General features: G+C 36.7%; 1 long non-coding RNA gene across 1 annotated transcript; it reads left to right on the top strand.

Moving 5' to 3' along the window:
• The first annotated feature begins 122 nt into the window (after nt 1-122).
• LOC138189800 (uncharacterized) lies at nt 123-26,958 on the top strand. The gene is made up of 4 exons (XR_011176127.1): nt 123-215; nt 274-579; nt 25,442-25,604; nt 26,334-26,958. It is a non-coding gene; the product is annotated as an uncharacterized LOC138189800 (long non-coding RNA).
• Nucleotides 26,959-27,186: the final 228 nt, after the last annotated feature.

The following is a 27,186-nucleotide window of genomic DNA, read 5'->3' as shown; positions in this document are numbered from 1 at the left end:
CTGCTTCCCGGACTATGCCGACTTTATCATCTTTGCCTTGTGTTCACCGTAAAAAATGCAGAGGGCGTAAGAAACACTGCGATTTTTGTGCACGTCGGTATTTCAGGACCTAAGACAGGAAGTCTATACGTACGGGCGACAAAATTGCGAGTTCCTAATGTCAAACAGGTAAAATGTATGTGACTACTGGTGGAAATAAAATTAAATTAAAAAAGGTAAGAAACATACTTGTTATCATACGTTCGATGCTTTAGTACGTGTACGTTGTACCAGGTGACGCTAGTCGGATGATCAGTGGATCGTTGAGCGAAGCGCAGAAGCGGGTATTATTTCTGATGGTTGTTCTTCGTTCAATGCTGACGATGACCGATTTCGTCGGTAACGTGGTACGATGTTACATAAACATCAAACGGCGGTGCTTACGTAATTGGAGGTTTAAGGCACCGGGAGAGGTGCGCATAACGCAACGAATAAACCGTTCGTCGTAAGCGAAATATTTACACGCTCATGTAACCAACCTCTTACGCGCGCGAATGGCTGTACCGACCCTCTCCTATATGTATAATGCGACGCTACAAGGTAAGAAGACCCGTTTCGTAACGTGCCGTGAACGTTTCAAAGTCAGCGATTCCGTTCCTCTCGCACATCATGTTTGATTACCAACGAAAGCCAAACAAAAATAAGGATGCACGTTGGCCAATGGGCTCGTTCGTTTATCAAGAACCGCGAATTTTCTCAAACGTAATACCTGAAAGTAGATTAGGTATTTTAATAGCTGTGTCTTCGTTTCAATTTACATAACGTTCGGATAATTTCTATTCGTTCCTCGAATACTCGGGAAAAGTCTACCAATTATAACTTCGTCTAAGATTAAGAAATTCCTTTAGGTCCTATAAGTATTCTGATATGTTAATTTAACCTATTAAATCGATCATAATGTGTTCGAAGAAACGTAACTTTTATTTTAATTTTCAACGAGCATGATATTCCAATAATAGCAATTACTTGCTAAAAATTGTAACGCATCGAAATTATGTTACTAGACAGTTAGATCATAGATGTGCCCTATAGCGATTAGCAGGCGGGGAAAACAGAGCGCGCGAAACGCGAGGTCAACTTTTACCCCACGAATTGTGCAACAGTCAGCCGCACCATGACCAGTTTCGTTTATTTTCTTCACGTAACCCAGATACACACCGGCTATCGACGAATATCCTGAATATCGACAATTTGTAACACTTCTCTCTCCCTTCTCGCGCCTTGTAATCAGTAGCGTTTACGTAATGTCAGTAATATAACCAAATGTATGTAACGCTTGCATAAGGTAAACCCCTACCCTGCCTACGCGCCGACTGACGGCGCACAGCCACGGCATAATCTATTGTTTGGCAATAGTTATAGTTCGTTGTGTAACGGACTAGTTAATGGAGACGATCGATAGGTAACGCGGCGCTGCGTTCTCCGATTATGCGACGAAAGCAAAAATTTAGAGCGACGAAGGAACAAGTAGATCCGCGAGATGCGCACAACGAAGAAAGACGTATAGAGGGAGTCCCGAGTCTTGTTTCGACGACAGGCGTGTTAATAAATCTGTATGTCTGTAGTTATCAAATCGCGAATACGATCCGTATAATTTGAAAAACCACGTAATCTGAAACATTCGAACAGTTTAAAACTTTTCACCCGATACATAGAATCCTTGCTCCAAACATTCTGTTCAGATATTTGAAGTTCCTCGTGACTTTTGTCTTTTAATTGAGGTTATATCGCAAACGTTTGAAATTAAACGAAGGAAGACGAAGATAGCACGAAGAAAATAACGAAACCTCAGCTTCCTTCGATCTTGAAATAATAAGACGTTTTAAATAAAGGGGAATTACACTTGTGACGTAGCAATAGGAATAAGAGACTTCTAATTATCTGTCCTGTGTTTTTTTATAGAAATCTTGTTTATTTGTTTCTTGCAAATAGAAACCCACCCTGCATTCACTCAGCTGAATGTAAACTAATGATTTCGCGCGTGCCCCCTCAGCGTGTCACGTTACGAATGCAATAAAGTTACAGCACAGATTTTTACGCGATCGCGGATGATCGATCAGACGTTGTAAATACGTAACGAGAATTTAATGAATGTTACCACAGAAATCACGTAACCCGATGCGTCTTCGTTGTTGATTACGCCGTTTTGTAATTACTCCTTTGTTTTATGTCTAATAACGATTAATGGGATAACGATTATAGGTTACCTTTTGATTTGGTTGCATGATGTGATTCCGAAGCGAGGATTTTTGTCTCTTACGATATTGATGAACTACTTGTATAGGATCCAACATGTTATTTATTAATAAACGTTATATTATATACGTTTAATAGTATTTTAAATCAGAGGTCACAGATAATTCGCAAAACAAGTTTGGTTAGCGTTCTCTAAAATTTACATTTGAAATAAACAAACCATAAAGACGAATAGGATATAGTAGGGGAAATAGTTCCCTAAAGAGAAGCGACCTCTGCGTGATAATGACAAAAATCTACGTTTTCCTAAGATACAGTTGGTTTTCTCCTGATTAAAGAATTTATTTTTAACGTATTATATTCATCGACGTATAGATATCATACTCAATATGAATAAATAAATAGATTTCACGCTATGATATGCTAGCTTCATTGCTATGTTATACGATACGTTTAACAACGTCTTATAGTATACTATTTTTATAAGCAATCTATTTTTGGAGATTCCATTGTTTTTCTGCATAGTAAATTTATCGAGGGGATAAATGCGAAATTATCAACTCTGAACACGAAAGGAAAACATTACGAAACTGTCTGGCGATGAGTTTAAGTGACGTCCACACTTCTTAATGGTCACTTTATATAACAATTCTACGCCACTCAATATCTCGAGCGAACCACTTGCTTCTTTGGCACTAAACGCAAACGCGTACAATATTATTCTGTTTGCTTATTGAGTCTACGTAAATGCACCACGGTATTCCAGACGCGTAATTCGTCGTACATGCACTGGCTGATTGTAACTAATGAAAAGAAAGCAGGTTCCGTCGTAAACGGAAAATCACGAGGATAAATTTGATTCGTTTGATTAACGCCTTAACGTAAATACAATAAAATGATTAAGTGAGATTATCTCGCTTTATAGAGATGATATGTTACACATACTTTTTATGTTCATTTTTCTTTTACCAATATTCGTTAAACAGACTGTACGAACTATAATATCATACAATGGTCTTCTTATTATTCGCAATTTCTTTTCGTTGTCTACAAAGAAAATATTGCTTTTCTTCAAAATGTCTTCATCTTGCTAATCATAAGTATTTTGTAATTTCCATAGTTTACTTTATCAAGAATTAAAAAGGCCATACATAGAACAGTATATACCGCTAGCTTCTAATTTATTAATGATTCAAATCAACGACAAATCTAATACAAATCGTCGAAATTCGTTCGAGATCAAGTGACATATCGATACAAATCGCAACGAAAGGAATAATTATGATCATTGCGGCTACCACTTTGCCACGATAATGATTGTGCCATCATTAACTTACACGACAATGATTACGTTTACCACGGCTGGAAACTCGCAGAGCTCGTAGGAGTTGATTAATCTCAGTGATGCACGCGACCGCCCGACAGAACACGATACCGACATTTAAAACAACATGCGATCTTTACCTTACTTTACTTTACGATCTGTCTTGAACGTTGTCTGTCTTCTTTCCGCGTATATCTTCGCGTACATAGGCGTCTATAAAACAGATAGGCGCCATAATATGGAAACGTATTCAAGAGAGACACGCAGTGAAAAATTAACTCATTTTGTTTTACGTGTTTCTCATTATGAAACAGTGACCGCAGCTGTCGATGCCAGCTAATAGAAACATCGCGTTGCTGAATTTAAACGACAAATAAAGTATTCGTTCGATATATACATTCGATACAAAACATAAATATTATCTCTGTATTTTTCTTTTTTATCCTATCAAACGATAATTAGATCTTCGATCGTGTGAAATGACTTTCGTTGTTTTAACATTTTTTCGTATTTTCTATATTATAATAATTTTACGTTTATAACGGAATTTTTTGATAAAGAAGATTGTTTATTAACAGGCTCGAAAAGTTCGTAGAAAGTTCTTTCGGGCGATCTACGATCGTAGCCTCTCGTTTTTAATTATAAATTAGATTCCCGGCAAATACAATCTCTGCATTGTATTTATTCGATTGAGGCTATGTACAGAAATTTCATTTTCCTAAATACAACGTTAGTGTCGTAGATAGTAAATTGCTTTTCATTATCCAAATTATTGCTCGATATATCATTCATCGAATCAACAGCCAAGTTCTATAATTCCTATGAATGTCTCGTTCCTTCTGATTTATGCGACTACGTGTAATTTCTGCGTCGGATGCAGCTGAGTGTCGCAAGAACATCGGGGTTAAGAGTTTTCTAATCGGATTTGACGAAAGCTGTGGTTCTGCAACCACCATAATCTGCATTGCAACTCAGTTAAACTGATTACTCGAACGTACCAACGATCGTTTCGTCTGTATATCGTTGCCATAATACCTAATTCTGTCAATTGACGATGGATAAGTATTAAAGTATAAGTAAAATGCTAAAAAAAAAAAAAAAAAGAATGATTTCCCTGTTGAAAAGTTTTACAGTGAACACTATTCTTCGAGATAGGTTTATGGATGTACCTTCGGGTATTTACGTTTCACCGTATAATTATTTGAATTCGTATTACAATGATGCATTACTCTATTGTGTCTGCTTGTTTCTTACAATTAGAACAGCTCTTGAATTGTTGCATCACTGCTGTCCGAATTGACTGATATAGAAGACAGCTCCCCTAGAACCTTCTTGCGAGTAAAGCGAAATGTATACCTTCTGAGCCAAGACTCCGTTAAATCATTCCCTTAGCGCCTCTTTTCCTGTTACAAACTTAGACGCTTTGATGAGTCCGAGAGAAGAGAAGTAATTCATCGTTCTTTAAAAACAAGTCGTTCTCACACAACTATCTCTATAAAAGTGACACAAATATCCAAGCCAAATATACACAGAAAAAACAATATCGATATTAGCCCTTAAAAATTATCATAATTGAAGGTTTACAGTAACGTGTCGTTTTTTAATTAAAAAATTAGTAAAATTAAACAAGTGGAATTAAACGTTTTATTATTATCTAACACCAGATATACAGTAGAAATATTATCGTTCGCAGTAATTGCAAATAACGTTGCGATGATATTATTATGAAACGATGGTTTTTTAATTAATTTTACTCCGTGACATTCTTTAAGGGTTAATATCTCCTCTATATAACAATCTTGCAATTTGATTTTTATCGTACGGTTTAGTCTGTCTTCGACTTTTTGATCACATTGTACGTGGAAAGTTATTCTCTACCTAATTGAAAGAACGTCGGACAGCACTGGTAAACCAGCCACGCGACAACGAGGCCACGATAATTCCGTTATTTTTATTATCGATTCGCCATAGGTGCCTACCGAACAATACGCAGTCGTACGCTTTTAAAGCTCTTTACTCCCACTCGTCTTACGTAAGTGACAAGTCAAAGCCGGGATACTTTCACGTGCAGATTTTTGCTCCCCATTGTAGTAAACTGTGACCGTGTGTTGCACTGTTTAACCACGACCAATTGTGAGAACGCAATCGTTGCATACTTACCTATGATATCATGCGCTGCTACACAACCAAGCGTGTTTATTACGCAAAAACGAAACTGTTACGATTTCAGCGCTGTAGTTTCCAAGCTGGAGAGGAGAAGAGAATAATAAAGATAATTGTCTGGATTGTGTTATTTGCACTTTTGTGCTTGTCATATGACGGCATGGATAAGTTGGAATATTCAATACCGTGGGTTTGTATGTATTTATGAGAAATTTAAGAGTGCTAATAAGAAAGTGCATAGATTAAGCAATTCTCTATTCAGATCCCATTTCTCTAGTTATATTCATACCGCATTCTCTTCTCAATATCTATATCTTGTGATTTTACTAAAAAATTTTCAACGCTTTTCGAATATCGTTCAAAGATTTTTTCAATTTGGAACAATCTACAGTCGCTAATTTCTTTAAAGTTTACGTTAATCTTCGTGACTGTATCATTTTATCCGTATCACTTACCAACTATTTTCAATTTTACAAGCTTGTGTCATATAATATACTCGTTAATACGGTAACAGTAAGGTAATAAGGTGTTAGGTTGCTAATAGAGAATTCATACTACCTTCATTAATGCACTATATCGTATTTACATACGTACGTATAGGAAAACGTTTAAGCCTTCGTACACAACGATTACGATACGCTTTTTGTTCTTTCCGCTCAAGATGTTTACACATCTAAATACCTAAGTCCAGACAAGGGCTAGTTTTCAATGATAACCAGCGTAATATAATTCAGGAATAAAAGGCTGCGGTCATAAAGCAACGAGTTAATATCTCTGGCAATGAGTAACACGTTAATCTTTCTGCTTTATTGTCTACCGGAGAACTCGTGATTCAGATCTGTCCTTTGTGAATAATTTTCTATGCGACTGGCAGCTGTTGCGACGTGACCTATTATAATAGGAAGATAACGTCTAGGCTCTTACGAGATCGCTATAAAAATTCTGTTACGTTCTTTGTTCAATTACTCTGACAAATATTTCACTAGTGATAGATTGCACGCTTCCACGTCCAATGACGCTTGTAGTGTACGCATATATAATTCGAACGATCGTTCCTTTGCGCAATAGTGTTGTAACTCAAATATGAAAACTGCATTCTAAAAAGGAAAGACAAGCATATAAATAACAGGTCTAAATTGTAAGGGACTGTCTATAACTATACTACCGACGTTTATACGCACGTAAACGTACAAAAATATCTAGAATATCCATAATGCGTAAAAAATTAAAAAATTATAATTGTGGTTTCATGATAACGTTGAATTTTACGTCTAATTTTTGAAAAAAGAATAAATTAATATAAAAAAAAATGGAAGATGATTAAAATGCATTAAGTATGTTAAATACTCGATTTTTATATCTAAACCAGATATAGTTTGCGTAAAAGGTGTATGGCGGTATCCATAGCTCGATCGAATAACATTCACGTAGGAGTCTATTGCAAGCACAGCTAAATAATTACGAACAGTCCTCTATTAGCATATCTGGAGCAACGTTCAATTACGATAACGTAATCCTTTCTAAGCCGACAAGCGGCAAATCCGGTGCTCGTCGCCCTTCTCACGATCCGATCCGTTTGAAATTCGTTTCGCTGCATCGTAAACGCGGGATAAGAGACGAGATCGGCACGATTTCCCTGATTTATGCGCCATGCAACCGCGCCTCGATAACTCGTTAAAATATCGTCCACGGTAGGTACACAAGACTGTGACTTATGATCGAAAACTAACGTTAAGCGAAACGTAATTTTTCACCTTTAAGGAAAATTTATGTACTTCGCCTCGAAAAAGTTTCGCCTAATTGACGCGTTTAACCTATCATTACTGTAGTACACATTATAACTATGTATTATGCACCTATTATCTTCCATATAGTACACGTATTTATGGATATACGGCGGAGATGTTATTGTCGATATAGCGGAGGTGTTATCCTCAGCCTGTTAGTTTCGAACGTAATTGCAAATTTAGATACATTGAAATCGTATTTATATCGTGTATAGGTAGAAATCTAAAATTACGATGAAGCAAATTATCCTCCGAGCAAATGATCGTTTATATTTTGTATATTTTCGATTTATTTGATTAAACAAAGATTTTAGTGAGTTAGAAATATTTCATAATGGTTATTCAATTAATCGTTATTGCTTCAGTCAATTTTACACATACATATATCATTTTCGTAACAAATAACGAATAAATTAAAATTTCTTTTTACATCGAATCACCGACATTTTCCTGTTGCAACATTTGCTAGTCTCATCCAAGAAAACCTGTTATGGTATTTCTAAGCAAGATTCATGGACGTATTACCATTCAATTTATATAATATGCATGTGTACTTGCACACTACGACACCTTAACCGGTTCGGTTGAAAAATTGACGTTAATACTCGCTGCCAGAAATGTGTTCGATCGTGTTTGACTATGTACAATAAACAGTGGCAAAGATTCGTAAAAGTTTTTACGATCGGAAATATAAAAGCAACGTCTACAATGTTCACCGGTTCTATTGTGCGACAAATGTTGCTCGATCAAGTCGGCGTTAACACGCCACGTTGACACGCGCCGTTATGTAACGTCATTGGAATCCAAAAAAAATCTCAAATCCATCTGGAAATAGAAACTCGATCGAGTCACGCTCGATCGTGATAATCGTTCGTTCGCCTACGCTTCTGTCTTTGATTCGATCCGAAAAGTTCAATGGTCGATCCATCGTATTGCGCAAAGCCATTGTGCAACGATCGGAAGGAACTGGAAAGCACAGAGATAGCGTGGCAACGTACTTGTGCATTTTCGATCGCCTATCGATCCATCGATGCGTTCCCTCATCGCGTTTCGACATCGCGGCGCAAAGTTGAAAAAGTTGTAAATTGCGTCCGTTTTGGTATAATCGTCGACTACAACGCGAGACGTCGATAAAAAGCGAGCCGTCGTGTCGCGTCGATTGACAAATCGGCGACAAAAAGAGAAGGCATTGTGCGTGCACACCGAAGCACAATGGAGATTCTCATTAACGAGGCCTTTTAATGACGGTAATGAGCGGCTCGCGACCGGTTTCGAAACGACACCGGATGCACGCGTAGGGTATCGCTGTTAAACCGCGTTTACGCTGATGCAATACTTGACGCATGCAAAGCATACAATATTCCGAATGATAGCTAATATTAGTTATTGACGATGACTGATAGCGGTCTCTTAAACTAGAGATATCGTACAATTAATATCAGCGAAATGATTTGTCGAGAACTGTGTTTAGTTCATCGAATTTCATATATCTGTTCGAATTTGACGTTATTGAACTTTGTGCACTTATTTATGCATAGAGTTCATACGTATTCTGGGATTCTGAATTTAACCCTAATAGATTATGTTATCTAAGAGAAATATTTTTTAAAAGTCACTAATCCATGTAATTATCTGACAACATGACAGAAAATTGTTATTAAGGAATGAATATATTTCGTTCGATCACTCGAATCAAAATAGCGTCTCAGCAGGATTTTTACGGGCTCGTTTCTACGTATAAACTGAAAATCACCTAATACACGATAACGTAAGAGTCGTTAAATGCATTAATGGCCGTTACGCAATAGCCCATATCTATATAAACTTACTTAATGTCACGACAAATAATATCGCAATAACGTACTATCGCAAAATGCAAATTCGACAACGTGTTTCGAGGATAATGTTTCCTATCTATCGGTTGGAAGAAGTAACATTATATCATGTCACTCTCTTTCGAAAGTGACACTGTATTGCTCGCAATTGTACGAGTAAATCAGAGAATAAAGAGTACGATATTTTTATCGTATACCGATATTATTTTCTTCGCAAAAGCGCATTGGAGAATCTACCTGCTACTAATACGAAAAATGAGTCTGTTAGGTTCGAATACAATTGTGTCTTTCTTCCACGACAGAAAAACATTGTAACAGAAAAATATTGTTCGTCGCGGCAAAAATTATGAAATTACGCATCACCAAATTCGGTTACGGTATTTTAACTTATAGCGTTACGTAACTTCCAAGAATCGTCGTGCGCGCATCAAGAAAACGACTCTAACGTTTCCGCCGTAACATCGTCGAAATTCTCTTTTCTTCTCGCTTTCCCGCCCCCCCCTTCCTTTTCTTCTGTAAGACGATAATAGTCGTAAAGCAGGTTACGCGTCGCTCTTACGCCCGTGGGCACCAATGTAAAGCTCACCTCGTAACATCTAACTCGAAGGAACGTGTTACTCAACACGCTTGCTGATTGTTACGTGAGCGGTAGTTCTGTAACAAGGCGTTACAGCGTCCCTCGTTACGAATTCGTTGGATCAAGCGTGAAACAAAACGACGTGACTTAAATATCGACGTTACGTTCGATAGCCACGACAGCTGATTTTCTGTTCGAGTTAACCCATGGAGGAATATGGATCAATTTCCACGAACACTTAATACGATCCCGTAACCGATGATAGAAGATCAGAGAGAGAATTCTTCGCTCTCCGTTCCTCGTAGATTTATGTAAGACTAGCGCAATTCTTTCTGCACCTGAATCCTAGGTAATTCTCTTTAGAATCACTCGTACAACCACTTTTTCCTCGTAGCTTCTTTTAAGATACTTCGGGAAACGAGAACTCTCCGAGTTCTCCGTCCTTTCTAATAAACTGAAGAATCTTAGCTTGATCGGAAGAAATTCAACTCGCAGATTATTCGTTTATAACGTGTAACACGCAAAAGAAATATCGTTTACACGTAATACATAAAGAAAATACAAGAAGATAAAGGTAAGCTTCATTTCTTCGTGAAACAGAGATCATCGTGCGCCGTAAACATTAAAATTTATATTCCAGCCATTATCGTTTTCATGGTGCAGGAAATGCCGGTCGTATCTCACTCGAGACACGAAACAACCAAGAACAGTTTTGATACGCAACATTGTACCTAACACATCATCCTTCACCTTACTTCATTTATCTTCTAATTTTACCGCGTCTACTTGTTGCTTCACGGATTGGTTCTTGCCACGGAATCATGTCCCTTGGTTCACGCGTGAGCTTCTGTGACATGAGAAAAAATACGGCCACGATTAAAGATTGGTCCGAATGAAAGAATTTGAATGAAAGAATTAATGGCTCTCGAAAAGTTTCGTAATCCAGAGACTATAAAGTCGTATTCACGATGAGATTTTATTTTTGGAACTTTATCTTTGGAATTTTTGACAACCAGAAGCGTATTATTAGCAATTTATTTGCTGCTTACTGGCGTTAGTTAGAACGATGATTTAACAAACTTTTAAGTAACACACATACGCTACAAGTAGCTTTATAGATACAAATTATTTGAAATATACAGCATATACATATACATATGAAATATACATTCAATCTCATAAAGCGATCAATTTTCTCATTCCAGTTATAATTATTTCGGTTCTGACTTCCCAATAATTCTTGTTTCCATATCCTGGTCGAATTTTATTTTAATTCTATCTATTTTTTTCAAACTTACCTAATTACATCATAGACATATTGAAACATTTCACAATCACGTTGATTACATAGTTTAATCAGTCATACACTGTACTCTAATTCCAGGTACCGTGACCAACCGATTCTTGTTCACATTTTAAATTCCATCCTTTCAAATATTCGTGTAATATTATTATTATCACGTTTTCATTGTGGGTCAATAGTACAGAAGGAACAGTTAGCTCGTTCTATCTATAGATACATAATACGTATTCGTTTCCTATAGAAATAAGTAACTGGTATGACACTTAATCGAGATTTAGTGTTCAATTGAGTTCAAATTAGATTACGTATATAGCCTTTAGTTGCAGTCGAGGTTTTTATATAGAAACCTAGTAATTCGATAGCTGGCTTCTAATTCTTAATAAGTCTTAGAAATAAAAATGCCGTGCAGTACGTAAGTTTTAGGTATGCGAGTAATTAAGCTAACCATTCGTAAAAATGTAGTTGATTCAGATAAGGTGATAACCGAAGAAGCACGCGTCCAGCAAGGACTGGACCAGCATACCATGCTGTTGGAATACAACGATATCAATCGCATGCAGATAAGGTGGTTGATCGTATGGATTCTTCCTTTCGTTGTCCAACGCTATCCCCACTAGTGCGCGTTCGTGAGATGTACCATGGCGGCTAGCACGTGCATGCTCTTTCGAGAATTTGGCGGAAGAAGCTTAAGGATACGGATGGAACATTCTCGATGGGCACGTCGAGAAGCTACTAGAAGGTTCTGTAGCACATGTGACGCCACACAGACACTCACACAGGTCACACTCATTACTGCACACAGAGTGGAGTTCTAAACCTTTTTAAGGGCCATGGGTCACTAAGCAAGTCAGTCTGTGAACAACTAGCCAACTGTCAACATTCATAACGCTTACTTGTATTTTACCTGTAACTTTGTTTAATAAAAATCATAAAGTATTGTTTCAATACTCACATTGTGTCTTCCACACAGTTTATTAATCTTAATTCCAAGATTAAATTCTAACACATGCATTATGCGTGTTCCATAATTAATCGCGCCACGCCCTTGCCAGAAGCTTGGGTGCGTAATCTCATGCACACCTACCGCGTATACGTAAACGCATTGAATGTTCAGGATTCGTTTCTGAAAGTTTCGGTGAAGAAAGATTCTTCAACGTGAAAGACGAATGGCAGACGTGTTTCACGGATAGGAAATTTGGAAGACACACGACATCTTCGTAGAGGTTTGTGGAGTTGTGCTCCTAGGAGGAACGAATACGTAGCGCTCAACACAATAGTTGTATACACAGTATTTAACGTTACAACTATGAGAATAGTCAGAGCTATTGGATTCCGATTTTTGAGAATATAATTACCGTAAATGCATCAACTGCTGAGTGAGAGTTGGTAAATTGTGAGAGAAGGAGCTGTTGTTAGAATGGAAGTGACGATGCCTTGCTTAGACGTGATCAATGGTATTTCATTTCGAAGAGTTTCTCTGTTGAACATAAAAATTTCGTCCGGTAAAAATAAATTTATTTGCGGATAATAAAACGTCAAACGAAGGAGATAGCGGGAAAATCAATACTATATGGAAGGACAAATTACGCAAACACGAAACATGCGTAGTATCCTCGCATCGTTTTATTTCGATTTATTCATTCGGGAAGTTAAAATGTTATCTATGAGATTGTAAAATTGAAAGGTTTTATGTAATATACGAAAACAAGAAACAGAGAGTTAAACATTATGAAAAAACGATGACCATCGAGACACTCTTTTATACTTAATCGTTATTAACGCAGTGAACGAATATAAATTGTATTTTTTTGTTTGCCAATTTGAATGAAATTTAATAGCTCGTTGGAGCAATCGATTTGTATAAAACAGTTTAAATTTCAATTCGAGCATAAATAAAAACGAAAGGAAATCTTACATAATGCGGTAAGAAGGTTCCGTCGAGAAATAAAATGCTTTGCATACCATCCTTATAAGGTCATAATCGAGACTATTCTCTTTTACTTACTACGACTGATATTTTAAAGCATCGTATCGATATTTATCGAAGAGTAACGACGCAATTCACTGTTACACGAACTGTCACGTTATTCATCGCCTACCATAACTAACAGGTACGGAATATCGTTTTGAAACTCTGTCGACCTACAAAAGTGCTTGATAAATGAGAAGAACGTTTCTTCATCAAAATGTCGAGCTGTATTTGCAATTTCTCAAATAACACCTGCAATCGTTCGACTTTCCTCTTTGAAATTCTTTTCACTGTATATTCTTAAAAAATTGAAACGAAATACGAATATAGAACAAATATAGTCTCTTGGAAAAGTCCTTTCTTTCACGCATATATGTTAGAAATTCATTGTTTTAAAAAATTTAAATTAATTATTTGAACTCTGTATCTCGTTATTTTATATTATAATTTTATTTTCTATCGCTATACATCTTCCTAACTGGCAAAATATTCGACAAATTTTACATAATAACATACGCAAAACATTTGTTTACGAAAACTATGTAACAATAGATTTTTAAACCACTGCAATTCTCAATCAACGAAACGATAAATTACAATACCTGCTTAAGAGACGTTAATACATATAAGGTATGCTGTTACAATTATAAAATTAGAAAAAAAAATTGGTTTATATTTAAGCAGCATTTGGTATAAACGGTACAATTACACGGATTCATGGCCAACGAGTTTAATCGCAGCCATCGCATCGTTTCGATCGGCTCATGAATAGATTCATGAAAGGCGAAAAGTTCGAAATCATTGCTCTGTGACTGGACTCGATGCAATACCTGAATGGCATTCGATTTCGTTGCAACTTCAAGCGAAACCCGTGTATAGCGTTACAATGCGATTGCGATGGATTCGTTGCCCAAGTTTCGTTCCAGGAGCTTGGTTTCTGTACAGCAACAGATTGCATGGCAATCCATATCGATTGCGTCGTTGATGCCCGATAAATTGTTTCTGCTCATTATCGGCCGCAAACCGAATCGAAGTTGCACGGGATAAGATACCAGCGTATCTGGTTAATTCGCGAATAATGTGCATTATTTCCAAACGCCTATGAGAGTGTAAATATCGTGTAAACCGAGCGTAGTTATTTCACGTAGTTAGTTCGCCTAAAGAACGCAATCCATAAATCAATCATTAATATGTTAATTAATGTCAGTATCCACGTGTTCCATTACCAAGCAGAATAAGTATTTTATGTCGACGGTAGAATTGCTACAAAATAAATGTTCCTTCAATGAAGGCTTTTCTTTGGAAAATAAATTTCCATGGCTTGGTATTGCAACGAAACGAAGATTCCTATTTAACACCGAATTAGTTTTGCAGCGAAACTCGATATCGATATAAAAGAATTCTCGATGATAGTTGATCGCTTAAATTACACGGATTATCGATAGTTTGATAAGATACTCGGACTGTGTCGGATTAAATCTCCGATTAAATGGCCTTTAATAAAGAGACAAAGAAATCAATAAAAATATTATGTATATGCGATGAATCTTTGCTGCCAAGTAAGACGATATCGCGCATCATTGTCTCTGTACAAAGGATTTAAAAAGATACGATTTGCTTAATTACGATGTAGACAATCGCCTGGTACAATAAGATGAAAGAGGATACGAGGGAATTAATTGATCCTGTCTATAAATAATGAATGGAGTAAATTACGAGTAACTATAGACGTAGGTTATGTGAGAGAAATCGTTTGATGGTAGTAAGCATCGGCGAACGATAAAGGTCATTACAATGGAGTGAAGAGATAAAGATGTGCCGTAAGGTCAAATAATCGATAAAATCGTCGTCAAGGATAACATGGCGAGTAGGACCAACGTCCTGGAAGATTAATTTATGTAACCTCTCGGCTTTGTAACCTTTTCCATTCTTCGACACGACTGAAAAGTTTACGGAGCCACGGAAATTCTTGCGAAACTGTAACAAATTTCTAGTCGTGACTACTGTTCGAAGAAGTTTGTAATTACGCTCTATCCAGTGAGAATAACTCACGGCACGATTCAAATAGTAAAGCCGTATTTCACACCAAATTTGGTTTCCACTGTCAATTATTTTCGTTTGTGTCGCGTTAAAACTTGCGAGATACGTCTGACAACCATCAATTATTTACTATGCATAAATTTTATTTCATTGATTTTTATCTTTTTGTATTTATATAGACGATGCCTCGGGGTTCTTACGTACAACGAAGAGCAGAGATATATTTTACGTTCTTCGAAGTTTGTTATGTAAGAAAAGTATAATATAAGAAATGTATTAGAATAGCATATGTTAATGAAAGATTATTTATTGGGCGCAAAAGAAAATAGTTACCTAAAAAATTAATACCAGAGCTAAGGTGAACTACATACTTGTTAAATAATTCATAGAATAAAAATGAGAATATAATTCAGTGTCGAGAGACGTATTTAAATTAACTGTAGATCAGTTTGTTACGTAATTATTCATTTATATGTATAATTGCGTAATAAATGATCAGTTAGGTATATTTTAAGATTAGTACATTTTATAAATAATTTCTACGTGCATATATAAATTCAAATGAAACAAAATTATCTTCGGTCACGTACCATATTTTTAATAATCGTTTCAGCCCTACTTTTCCGGTGGAAGATAACATTGTGACGTTATCTTTTTTCTCTTCGCGGTATAGATTACATAAAATCTCATACAATATTCAAATAAACAATATTTCTTTTGCACTCTTGTCCTTCTCGAGAATTCTACATTTCCATAACAAAATTATCTGCTTGGAATAAATTATATGTTAATCAAATTCTCTCCTATAAGAATCGATAGAGAAGGATGAAGTATTCAACTTTTGAGAAATAACAAATTTCATTCATAGTAACACAACATCGAACAACTTACCGTTAGATTCACGTAAGTTCTCCTTGCATTACGATATTCCAGACAACATGTACCTGCCGTTAGTTGGAACTTTCAATTCGCGAGGCCGCTGAATGAAAATCGAGTTATGAGAAGGAGGCGGAAGAAAGTTGAAATTCAGAAACGAACGTGTCGTCTCAATTGCTAACTCGTCTACGATTCAAAAATCGACGGTTCCCTTAACGAACAATGCCGAGCGATTCGACGTCCATTTGGTCGAGTTGCCAAGGATAGATCGAGGCAACGTCCTGTATCGCTTATGTAACGCGCGTACCGACACCACGACCGTGAATTTATCGATCCTACAGTTTATCGTCGACTTTGCTAATCTTCAACTGACGATCCACTTCGCTCTTCGTCCGTGAAAGTGTCGTCGATTATAAAGGCAAGAATCTTCGCGGGACTGACAGGCGGAAGAACGATCTAATCAATTTGCAACAGCCGGACTAGTTCCTCGAGCGTGACATGTCGATTTTTTGGACTTTTACACTGCTGAACGATGTGAATTAAATCTCCTTTCTTTTTGTCAAGTCGACCAATACGATGCTAATCGTCGGATATATTTAAAAAAATTATCAAAGTTGTGATCTTTGGAAAGTTATCTGTTTATTAGGACGGTATAGCTTAGATTACAAATGCTGATTAACTTCTCGATTCCTTAATTAGATATTTTCGTAATTCCAGGTGTTTTATCACTTTGTCCTACAGGTATTTCTGTTTCCAATTTTCTGAAAAAGTTTACTTTTTTTAATTCTGTCGCTGTCTTAATAAACTGATGATACGAAATATGGAAAAAAGTGAACTGAACAACGGACTATTCTGATGTTTCTGGTTACTTAACCGTTTGAAGTTATTAAAGCAAACTGCTACGAGAACTATTCTATAATGCATCAACTGGACTATGCAAAACGTTGGAGAAATTCGGCGAAACGAAATCCATGATCGAAATAGGTCATTTTACATAATACACCCTGGCTGTTATTACTCATAGCTGGTTCTTGAGCGCGTAGGCGTTCGCGTGCTTTCATGGAACCCGAACAATAGGTTACGGACATTTAAAGGAACAATAGAAATCGAGTTCATTATTCTCGCACGGCTGAAATAAAATTCGATAAAGAGGGGTGCAGCAGAGATATCGAAAGCCGTAGAGACACGACTCGATTGTTCGCTACACTCTCTTTACATAATTTTATAATTTCTCGATGACACGATATATTAATCAAGAACGCAATTGGGAATGAGCATCGAAATATTAAAATTGCTAGAAATTTTACAATACATATAGTTACACGTTGTCCATGTACATTAATTAATTCTATACGCGTATAAGATGTACAGTAGAACTTTAATTACCAAAGTACCGATCAACGAATTAACGATTAATGGAAAATTTGGAATAATTAGAAATTTAGTTAGTTGCTTGTTAAACCTAGTAGAAGAAAGATTGGAAAACAATGAATTAAAGCTGAACGAAATTATTACATTCTTATTCAAAAAAATGTTATTTCTGCTTTATATTAATTTCAAGGTTTATAAAATTCAATCTATGATTTCATCTGGCCATGAGCCACCAATAACTTACCATAATGATTCATACAACTATATATTGTCGATTTGAGAAGGGAAAACCCGCGTGATCAACGTGCTACTGTATCTGCATACATACAAGTAATTAACTTAAACGTTGTCTTTTCTCATTCATGTTCTTGTCGTACACTTAAATGATACTATTGGAATTCATATTTATTTTCTTGTCGACGGTACTACATCACACGTGACAACACTCTTATTTTCTCAATTACTTTTATTCGTAGAGCTATATCACGGTCACAAACACAATGGGAATAATTAATTGGAATGCTTGTGAATCGTGCGGTTTCATAGTACGTTGATGGAGCAAAGCAGAGCACGACATTCTTTGCAACGATTTGTTAAAAATTAACACCGCTGAAGCGGATACACCCGACAGTTGATTAATTGCGACTAAATATAGACGCAACAATAATAATACGAGAAACTCACGATTCATAGACATATGCGCGTGGCAATGGTTGCGTTGCAGAATGCAGACTTTCAACAGTTTGAACTTTCGACGTCGAGGGGAAGAAATTCACCGCGTATCATGGCCAGTAAGAATGTCTCAAAAGCTTTTAACACGAAACGAAGGCAGTTCAGCAGCGATATTTTTTACTTTATGAGAAATACATATTACTTTCTACTAATTATTAATACTATCTTTCTTAATTGAAACGGCCTATCTAGAATTTTGTCATTTTTCAAGATGTTGAAGCGGTGACCCTCCCTTAAACTCTACATCCCTACAAACAATTATCTCTTAATATTTTTCTAACTCTTGTCGTAAATATCTGAAAATTAATTCGTCAATGCCTTCACAAGTACATTTGCCAGCCGCCTTTCTCTTTTCCATGCAAATTAATTTATTACAAAAAGCTACGAGAAGACTAAACAGATCATGTAGAGTTTTTTCTTTTTTTTTTTTTTTTTTTTTTAAGTGATAACCACTTCGACACAAGATATATCGAAACATTTGAAATTTCCCATATTTTGTACTTTTTATTTTTATGTACATACGTGTTATTATTTATTTTAATTAACATTTTAAACGATGCAAGAAATTGTCGAACTTTTCTAATTCGTAACATAGGACGATAATTATAAAGAGAAAATCTTTAAGACGAAGTATATATGTAAGATCACTTCTAAAAGCAAATTGAACGTAGATCGATCCGGTTATCGAGTATAAAATTGTTCGAAGTTTACAAGAATATTTAGCTTTTTCTATTTAAACGTTCCGACAACAACGTGTTTACGACGACGAACTTAGCACGGGGTAAAAACGTGAAACGGCATCGCTACGATCAATGTTGCAGTTTACCTTGTTTTTGTTGGGTTATTTTCCACTTCAGTGAAGAATTAATCGATAACTGCGGGTTGGGACCTGATCGGTGTTCATAAGATTCTATATCGAAGAAACTGTATCCAGGGAATGACAGGAATTTAATCGAAGAAAAAGAAAAGGATTTCGCGTTAGATAAATAAACGAGATGATAATGTTCAGTCGTAAACAGACAACGAATCGTCTTGATTCGTATACTTTAACCCCTCTAAACATTAGTTAGCTACTACATAAATAATCTCGTATGACATTCGTACATTGTAAACATGTTTCCAAAACAAGTCTTACTGCGGAATTGCGTTAGCTCGAGCATTTCGTTGCAGTAAGTCTGACTAGACTTTGCACCAATTGAAATTACTTGACGTACTAATCTACAGAAACTTCCAATTTGAGTCAGTTATACAGGGTGGTTGGTAACTGGTGGTACAAGCGGAAAGGGGGTGATTCTACGCGAAAAAAGAAGTCGAAAATATAGAATAAAATTTTCTTTTTTTTATTTTTTTTTTTTAATTTTTCCATCGAGACAACGATCTACAGTGAGATCCGTTGTAACGTACCGCACGCGTACCGAGCGAAAATTCAAAGTCGATTTTCTCGAAAACAAAGCCTCAAACGAAAAATTTTTATTCTATATTTTCGACTTCTTTTTTCGCGTAGAATCACCCCCTCTCCGCTTGTACCACCAGTTACCAACCATCCTGTATAAGATATTTCAAAAAACGTAAATATAATCAACTTATACTATAATACGTGTTTTATTCGTACGTGGTTATTAAATGTGTGCTCGTGTCAAACAGTTACTGGAAGCTGTGCAATGTTTAAAGTAACAATATTTATATTTTATGGTTTCAAAATGAAGATAAAACTCGATAGTCTTATTTGTAATATTTATTACAGTCTTATTAGAAGAATGGAAAGAGTATTACGAAAATCATATGACCTTCGTTCGGGAACGTTACATTAAGAAAATGGAAACGTTCTAAAAATTGAAAGTATTTGAAAGGACGATTTAATATTCTGTTGTGTAAATATTTTCTGGGTCGCTTTAGCGTTTGCAGTTGTAAAAGATCGAATTAGATCATATCGTCCTTCTAAATTTCTACCGAAACTAACAAATATCCATCAAGCGCATCAATGAAGTATTCATCGCAAACAATATACGAGTGTGGTGGAAAAAATTGTTCCTATGATAAATCGACCATATTTGCTTCCCAATTCAACGACAACTCTATCATGTCATAAAATTCAATTACAATTCTTAAAAAAAAAAAGAAGTTGGAAGTCTGCATAGAATTAGACACGTGTACGCTTGAATTGTCGAAAAGGCGCTACGTAGAAATTACTTAGGTAGTTTTCAGGAAACAGCCAGAAGTAAAAAATTCGAGTTTAGTCTAATTAAAATTCACTCGACTCGTCGTACGTGCCTGAGAAGAGGCACGCGAAATATTGCAACGAATGTTCCTTGCGAAAATAAAGAGAATAAACGTGAATGCAAAAACATCGCGAATGAAGAAGAAACAGAGAAGGGAAAGAGAGAGAAGAACAAAAAGGGAGAGCAGGAGAGTCTCGTAATATGGTAATGCCACACGTTCAGTGGGGCATAGACGTTACATAATGGTACATGGGAGTACGCGAGACATCGCGATACACAAACTGGCTGGCTATCAGAAACCTCGATGGTATTATGCAACAGACACACGAGTAATAAAAAATCGAGAACATCATTACGAAGGTACACGGGCATGATCTATAAATTAGATCGTCGTTCGCGCTGATTCTGAACAATATCTTTGTACTTGTATATTCTTTCGTTTGGCGAATAGAACGAACGGTGGACAAAATAGCGAACGAGGGAGAAAGAGCAATAGGAAATGAATAATTTGGAATTAATAGAAGTGAACGCGGTTAATTGGAATCTCTCGATAACTGTTAATTAATCGTCGAGGAAACGCTTCAGACGCGACTAATTCATAGACAATTATCATAGATGCGTCGTATGCGTTACGATAAACGCGAGATTAGGGCATAACTTAGTCGCAACGAAGGCTTAGTCTGAATAACAAAAATTTTATTCGATGCTTTTTTTATCTAAATTCTCCTCTTTATCGGAACGATATTTGTGTTTACATAAAGGAAGAAGATAACAATGTCTGCGGTGTACTAATTTTTTCCAAAGTTTCCGAACGCTTACGTAAAGGCAATATATTATCAATAAGTTGGAGATAACCATAGAAGAAAACATTGTATCCCTGCGATACACAGTCAACGCGAATTCTATTCTCTTTCTTTAATTTTTTTTTTTTGTTTGTTTATTTGTTCCTTTTTTTTCGAACGAACGACCGTCTACGAACATTCGCGGACAAAGATTAAAAAGGACCGTCTGCGAGCCCATGATTGCCTTAATACAGCGGTTTGACTCATAAACTTGTTAGTCAAATGAGGTCATCCGTTGATCAGTGGACGGAAAGTGATTCACTGACACTTAACGTCGTGTATGATGTAACTTAAGATAGCTGGAGACGATGATACAAAGTAGCTTCGAAATCATCCGTAAACTACCGCTAAATGGCGGTCTACGGTCTACAGAAACACTGGAACAAAAAATCAGGCATTTAAGGCAAGATAGTCTTATTTCTCCTTCTTTCTTTTGTCTTTTATCTGATCTCAATCTGTTACCACTGAAATATCATGGATCTTTTACATATGTTCACGCATATGCTGTATTACGTAAGAGCATATCTAATCAGTCATTCCCCAATTAACATTCATCGGGAACGACGATACATCTTTCCGAAAGAAAAGATCCGTCACGAGTATAATTAGTCGCCGCTGATAATCATTGCGATTCTGAACGCATTCAACTGTATTTCCCTTTTACGATCGTGTAATACGCAATCGAAAGCGACACATGTCACGCGAGTTCTCGCGGATTGCTCTTATCTCGAACGATTATCTTCAGTTTCGTAAGTCAGAACTGCAGCCCGATGTTTGAAATAGAGAAAGTTTGCAAAATTTGCAACACGCGTGATTCGTGCGGTTTATGAGACATCGTAGTTGGTTTAAAGTATGTATTACTTGGTGCTGAATCTTAAAATTCGCTTAAAAATTGTTTAAATTGGGCAGCGGTTATCGATTAATAATTTCGTATGGTAAATAGCGTTTCTATGCAGACGTAGAAAAATTTCTAGCATTCACAGTTTTATTATTTTCGATAACTTGACTGCTCGTGAAACTTCACGTTACAACCCCTACGAGATAACTACCATTAGCGATCGTAGACGTAACGTTATGTTGAAGTGGTCGCCACTTCTAAGAAAACTCTACATCTGGTCTTTTTAGTTTTCTCAAGCACTGAAGCCGTCGACAGCGTATAGACAAAAGACTGCGACGAAGACAGACCATAAACGGTAGACAGGCGACGTTGGCTTCGGGGTTTTCAGTTATTGTTATTTATATATATATATATATATATATATATATATATATATATATATTGTTATTTTCAGTTATTATTCTTACTTATAATTACACTTCTGTATTATAAAATATATTTACTACCTTACAATTTATCCACGCGTTTCTCTGTTTGTATATCAAACAACCTCAATACGTTACGTCAAAGATTCCCTCGTTTAACAGCATTCGTAGAACCTAGATAATTTTATCATGTCACGTGATGATCCTTGATTTTCTTTATCAAAATACACATAGATATAGCTTAAATTGCATAGAATCGTATATTTTTCTTTCAATAGCGCATGTATGCTACAAGTTTATAATTAAATTTCGACGATCTTTTAAAATAAGTAGGAAAAGTAAATTAATTTTCGAAAACTCCTCTAAAAAGTATCACACAATAAATTTACAAATAATACGGATATTCTCGAGTATCACAAATTCTTGTTTCGCGGATAAAACTTTTATCTTCGCTGGAAATAACTTTCATCTAATTATCTGCATTAGCGATAATCATTTTCGTTAATATACCAAATCGCATCGATCGAGTAGAACAAAGATCAAGTAGTTAGAACAGTAATCTTCGATAATAGCCTTGCCGAGCTCGATCGCGTACTCCGAAATCCATTCTCGTACCTTTTCATCTCTCGCAGATTACAAAGTAACCAAACGTTTCGACACATTGCCTTCTCCCGGTTCATCCTCTCGCGTGCCCCGGCGTCGTGGATCGCCCACGGCTCCTTCAAATCATGGTATTTTTGAGCGAGTCGACTAACTCCGATCGCGATCATGTCGCTGGCATTGCGAAATCCTCTTCTCGGAGTACCTAGGTACTCGCAGCGACGAAATAGGGAGCCCACCGACTCTCACGGGAGCGCGTATCCTGGTACATTTCGTAATGGCAATCGCGAGGTTCGTCTACGAGGTCGGTTCGGTTCGCGGCACCTACTCGCGGTTAACCGCTCGCAGGTCGGCATAATGCACGCCGATTTCGTCACCATCGAGCCTCGAACAGTCGACAATAGAAACGCGCATGAAAGGTTACGTGCAACGGATTCTGCCACGGCTGCTGGAACCGTTGGGGAGTCGTTATGAAATTCGAGGCGTTGTAATATTCTTCTGGAGTGGAGTATTCTTAGGGTCTAAGGTAAAAGCCACCGCGTTGTTGACTGAGACTCGGTATCAGGATCTTCGTTGTGGAGGAATCACGAACGAAGCGCAGATTCGAATTGAAACGGTCTGTAGATTAATTCTTCGATCCTTTGTTTACGACTTGCTTGAAAAACAAAGCTACGACATAGCTCCGTTTATTTAGAACAAGATTCCAGTTAGGACTTTCTTGTGAGATGAATTCATTTATTTCAGCGTGAACTTTTGATATTTAAGGAGAAAAATCAGTAAGTAGCAGGAAGAATCAGGGAGTTCCAATTATGTAAACTGTTTACCCCTTGATGAGCTAAGATAACGAACTTTTACCATATTCGACACGTTAGATAATTAACGTAATATTATAATTCAATTAATATGAAATATTATAATTCGAGGAGAAAATTCGAAATATCTGGTATTCGCTGTTGAATAGTTTCGTAACAAGGCGTTTTATCGACGATGTCGTTAAAATTGTACAAACAGAGTCGTGACGCAAGAAACGGGCTTCACGATCGTCTACCCACGATCCTTTTTCTGAAAATATCAAGCGATGGCGATCGTCGTCTATTGTTTCGCGCCAAACTCCACCCAATTGCAAAAGAAGGACACGTCCGCGAGAAAATCTACTTTGCAATCGACTTTGCGCCCTAAATGGCTTGCAGCGGATCGTCGTAGGTACTCGAGGTATTTGGCGATCGGTTCCATGCCGTGTTTAGCGCCACGGAATAATTGCGGTTTCGCCGCAAGCAGTTATCATCGAGATTATTGTAAAGATACGATTGTTTCTTCGGCCGAGGCAATTATCTAATCTCTGACACGGAGATGAGTGGCAAATTTTGTAGAAAATTGGTTTAGTACGTGTATTTGTTGCATGTTGCTCGTTTCGTTGCGCTGAATATGTGGGTGATATAATTCGATTGTTTAGCGTTAGGAATTGGCGTTGCACAAGCCAAATACAATGTTGAAATGCAGCGTCGTATTGTCGTTTGAAAAGGAACTATAAAATTTTTATGTCCGCTACCTTGTAATAATATCTATTTTTATGTTGCAATATCTGCTTGGATAATTGCACATATGATTCATTACTTGTCGTTATTTATTATATCTTGTAAACGTCTTTCCGGTTTTGATTAGCATAAAATATGTTATGAAAATGAGTTATACCATCTGTTTGGTTAACGTTAAGAAGAAACTGTTCCAACAGAAATTAATTTGATTCGATCGAAGAAGCCAATAACGCGAACAAAGCTTACATCAATGTATCGAGAAAAAGATCTATTTCTAGCGAATCGTTAGATGCATACATCTAAATTCATTAACTACCTACGTATTGATTAAAAGCTAATAAATCTCGTATCATACAGTTGATCTGTCCTTAATTTCGTTTCAAACTACGAACCTCGTCTTCCATAGTTTCATAATTTCTCTTTTTTACGCCGTATGAAAATTTCTTTCTTTTATTCTCGTGTCAAACGGCACGTCTGTTTCGCTGTTCCATAAAACTCGATCGTAAAACGTTACTTGTTGTATCCGTTCGTAGGGCGACGATGCGTTCGTAAATACAGAGATGACGGTGGCCGTGTTGCCGGCCATGATCATACACGGGGTTGTCTAATTTTACCGCGACCCCCAGCTTTGGATTACATAAATTATTTCGTAAGCGTAAAACCGGTGTTTTACGATCCCTTCGTTCTAAAAAATCATCCTCACCGTGGCTGCGTGCGTGGTTCCAGTCGCTCTCCAATTTACCTATCGCTTTTATCTCTTTTCTTTTCAGAGGAAGATTTGCTCCTTCGCTGTAACATCGTGCGTGGCACCATCGTCGACTCGCTTTGATGCACGTGGATAATCAGTTCCGTTGTTCGAGGAACACTGCTAACAGAGAACGCGCTACCACCACGACGATAGCGCCACTTTCATGGTCGAGCTCAGGTCAAGGAGTGAGTATAGGTTTTCTTCGGGGAAACGCTAATTTATTCCATACTCGAAAATCTATTAGGTCGTGTTACTTATCTACTAGGGCGTACTTATCTAACGGCAATCTCGTTTCTTCAGACCTTCGAACGATTTCCTTTTATTTTCCTAAAGATTATAAATTTGAAAGAGGACAAAGAAACAGCCGAATTGGATCGAAAATGAACGAAGGACAAAATTATTTAATTTTGAAAATCGTTTTAATTTTGAAGAAACATTTCTATTAACAGAGATTCGACTTTACGTTGATATGTCATGGTTAGTAACAGTAATATCGCATAGTAGAAGATATATCACAAAAGAAATTTCAAAGTTAATGTCTGAACAACGATTAAGATACTATAAATGAAAAGAAGAAATCTGGTACAAAGTATAAACAACGACGTTTCAAAATTTACAACCGAAACTTAGTATTCGTAAAAAGTATAACACGTAGTCTCTTGTTAAAGATTTTAAAAAAAGAAAGTACACTTTACATAACGCAACCGGAATTCGTAAGCCTAAAAATAGAGGCTTATCTAGGGTTCCTCAGGTTCACCAGTGTGTTACTGTCTTCCACTTATCAGATAATATCCCGTAAACGTGAAACCAGTTCCTGCGTTGCTGCTTGCCTCCATGTTAAGACGATCGTGATCGTTTCGTGGTATCCACCGATCGATATGCCTCATTGCGGGTAACACAATGTTAATTTTCAGCCGACACGTTCTTGCCAAACGACTGGTTGCGTTAAGGATTCTGCAATGCGGGGGAATTAACGCAACTACTGTCGACGTCGACAAACGCAATTTCCCGTCGCTGGCGGTTGAACAGCACCGTGACATATCATATCGGTAGAACAACGTGAAGCCGTATCCTTGGACGAGTTGGCTAAATAGACTGTTTATAGAGTAGACATAGTGTTTTGAACGTTGTACGCGTTGCTAAGATAAGCAGAACAAAATCGATTTTGTCGAAGAACGATAAATTTTGATTAAGGTTTCGTGAAATTAATCTGACAGTATGACATTGGCACGAAGGAAGTTCATAATCCACTTCAAGGGAATTGCTTTGAATTTACTGCATTAATTTTCTCTTTTCTCATGCTTGATGCTAATTCCAAGCTTTTTTGTCGCATGTGCGATAGTTTGGTAAGAAAAGTTGTGTAAAGAAAATTAGATTTTTGCCGATGATAATGGTTAAAAGTTTCGTAACTTAACTGAAATTTTTCTTACGTATTCTGGTTATTTGCTTACATCAGATTATGATGCCGTGTTCGTTCTACGCGATTTTACATTTTAAATAAATTTTATAAATTTAATAAATGTTAGATTTTTAATTTACTTCGACGCTTGTATTACAGCGTGGAAAGAAGCGTGTAATTAAGCGTGTAATTTAATTTATCGGTTCGATATTATCTTTTAACGTATGAATTTCCCATTTTCTTCTTTATTAACTTCCTTCACTTGGATAAAATATTCGCGTTACTTACGCGGTCATTTAACAATTATTTTCATCGTTCCTTAAAATATCACCCACTTCGCACAATATTTTTCGCTTTCGTTTCGAATA

This window comes from Bombus flavifrons, chromosome 2 (genome assembly GCF_040668555.2).
Source record: "Bombus flavifrons isolate JBK064 chromosome 2, iyBomFlav1_principal, whole genome shotgun sequence".
NCBI classification, from domain to species: Eukaryota; Metazoa; Arthropoda; class Insecta; order Hymenoptera; family Apidae; genus Bombus; species Bombus flavifrons.
The sequence above is the reverse complement of the archived record's forward strand: the minus strand, read 5'-3'. Positions and strand labels throughout refer to the sequence as shown.